The 2,731-nt window shown below is 35.9% G+C and overlaps 4 non-coding genes across 4 annotated transcripts; all 4 read right to left on the bottom strand.

Annotated features, from left to right (window-relative positions):
• Positions 1-709: 709 nt before the first annotated feature.
• Positions 710-782, bottom strand: trnam-cau. The gene has a single exon. It is a non-coding gene; the product is annotated as a tRNA-Met (tRNA).
• Positions 783-1,324: 542 nt separating this feature from the next.
• trnam-cau lies at positions 1,325-1,397 on the bottom strand. The gene has a single exon. It is a non-coding gene; the product is annotated as a tRNA-Met (tRNA).
• A 502-nt stretch (positions 1,398-1,899) lies between these two features.
• trnam-cau lies at positions 1,900-1,972 on the bottom strand. Its single transcript has one exon. It is a non-coding gene; the product is annotated as a tRNA-Met (tRNA).
• A 536-nt stretch (positions 1,973-2,508) lies between these two features.
• Positions 2,509-2,581, bottom strand: trnam-cau. Its single transcript has one exon. It is a non-coding gene; the product is annotated as a tRNA-Met (tRNA).
• Between the last annotated feature and the right edge of the window lie 150 nt (positions 2,582-2,731).

Genomic DNA, 2,731 nt, shown 5'->3' with positions numbered 1-2,731 from the left:
GAGGCACAACAATAAGAGGAAAGGTAGATGATGACACGTATTTTATGCACAAAAACGGATCAATTCCTAACGCAAAATTTGAAGTTGGAATTAATATCTAAATTTACATTTTATGCCAAGAAAACAAAACTTTGCCCCATGTGAGGATCGAACTCACGACCTTTAGATTACGAGACTGACGCAGTACCTACTGCACTAATGAGGCTGATATCTTATTATTTTTATTCTAATTGGAGTATCTCAAATATTTGGAATCAATTGGAAGTTATAAAGAGGCACAACAATAAGAGGATAAGTAATTGATGAAACGTATGTTATGCACAAAAGCGGATCAATTCCACACTAATCATTTTAATTAGGAAATATTATCTAAATGTTAATTGTATGCCAAAAATAAGCTACCTTTGACCCATGTGAGATCGAACTTCACGACATTCAGATCATGAGATTGACGCGCCAAACTGTGCTCATGACGCTGAAACTAAGGGACTATCGACTGCTCTAATGAGGCAGATGCTCGGTCAGTTTATTCTAATTGGTATATCTCAAATATTGGGATTCAAGTGGAAGGTGTAAAGAGGCATAAAATTAAGAGGATAGGTAGTTGATGACACGTATTTTATGCACAAAAAGCAGATGAATTCCTTACGCATAATTTGAAGTGGGAATTAATATCTAAATGTACATTTTATGCCAAGAAAAAATACTCTGCCCCATGTGAGGATCGAACTCACGACCTTCAGATTATGAGACTGACGCGCTACCTACTGCGCTAATGAGGCTGATATTTATATTTTTCATTCTAATTGGAGTATCTCAAATATTGGGAATCAATTGGAAGTTATAAAGAGGCACAACAATAAGAGGATAAGTAATTGATGAAACGTATGTTATGCACAAAAAGCGGATCAATTCCACACGCATCATTTGAATTTGGAATTATTATCTAAATGTTAATTTAATGCCAAAATTAAGCTACCTTTGAACCCATGTGAGGATCGAACTTCACGACATTCAGATCATGAGAATGACGCGCAACACTGTGCTAATGACGCTAATGACGGAAATTACGGAAATGACGCTAATGACGCTGAAACTAAGGCACTACCTACTGCTCTAATGAGGCTTATGTGAGATCAGTTTAATTCTAATTGGGATATCTCAAATATTGGGATTCAATTGGAAGGTATAAAGATGCACAACAATAAGAGGAAAGGTAGATGATGACACGTATTTTATGCACAAAACGGATCAATTCCTAACGCAAAATTTGAAGTTGGAATTAATATCTAAATTTACATTTTATGCCAAGAAAACAAAACTTTGCCCCATGTGAGGATCGAACTCACGACCTTCAGATTATGAGACTGACGCGCTACCTACTGCGCTAATGAGGCTGCTATTTATTATTTTATTCAAATTGGAGTATCTCAAATATTGGGATATCAATTGGAAGGTATAAAGAGGCACAACAATAAGAGGATAGTAATTGATGAAACGTATGTTATGCAAAAAGCGGATCAATTCCACACTCATCATTTTAATTAGGAAATATTTTCTCAATGTTAATTGTATGCTAAAAATAAGCTACCTTTGACTTCATGTGAGGATCGAACTTCACGACATTCAGATCATGAGATTGACGCGCCAAACTGTGCTCATGACGCTGAAACTATGGCACTATCGACTGCTCTAATGAGGCTGATGTTCGGTCAGTTTTATTCTAATTGGAATATCTCAAATATTGGCATTCAATTGGAAGGTATAAAGAGGCACGACAATAAGAGGATAGGTAGTTGATGACACGTATTTTATGCACAAAAAGCAGATTAATTCCTTACGCATAATTTGAAGTGGGAATTATATCTCAATGTACATTTTATGCCAAGAAAAAAACTTTGCCCCATGTGAGGATCGAACTCACGACCTTCAGATTATGAGACTGACGCGCTACCTACTGCGCTAATGAGGCTGATAGGTTCTTAGTTTTATTCTAATTGGAGTATCTCAAATATTGGGAATCAATGGAAAGTTATAAAGAGGCACAACAATAAGAGGATAAGTAATTGATGAAACATATGTTATGCAAAAAAGCGGATCATTTCCACACGCATCATTTGAATTGGTTATTATCCAAATGTTAATTTAATTCCAAAATTAAGCTAACTTTAACCCCATGTGGATCGAACTTCCGACATTCAGATCATGAGAATGACGCGCAACACTGTGCTAATGACGCTAATGACGGAAATTACGGAAATGACGCTAATGACGCTGAAACTAAGGCACTACCTACTGCTCTAATGAGGCTTATGTGAGATCAGTTTAATTCTAATTGGGATATCTCAAATATTGGATTCAATTGGAAGGTATAAAGATGCACAACAATAAGAGGATATGTAGTTAATGACACGTATTTTATGCATGAAAAGCGGATCAATTCCTAACGCATCATTTGAAGTTGGAATTAATATCTAAATGTACATTTTATATAAAGAAATAACAGTTTGCCCCATGTGAGGATCGAACTCACGACCTTCAGATTATGAGACTGACGCACTACCTACTGCGCTAATGAGGCTGACGTTAGCGAAGTTTTGTCCTAAATGAAATATCTCAAATATTGGGATTCAATTGGAAGGTATAAAGAGGCACAACAATAAGAAGAAAAGTATTTGATGAAACGTATATAATGCACAAAATCGGATCAATTCCACACGTAATTTGAAGT

Source organism: Callorhinchus milii, unplaced genomic scaffold (assembly GCF_018977255.1).
Source record: "Callorhinchus milii isolate IMCB2004 unplaced genomic scaffold, IMCB_Cmil_1.0 Scaffold1251, whole genome shotgun sequence".
Lineage (NCBI taxonomy): Eukaryota > Metazoa > Chordata > Chondrichthyes > Chimaeriformes > Callorhinchidae > Callorhinchus > Callorhinchus milii.
The sequence above is the reverse complement of the archived record's forward strand: the minus strand, read 5'-3'. Positions and strand labels throughout refer to the sequence as shown.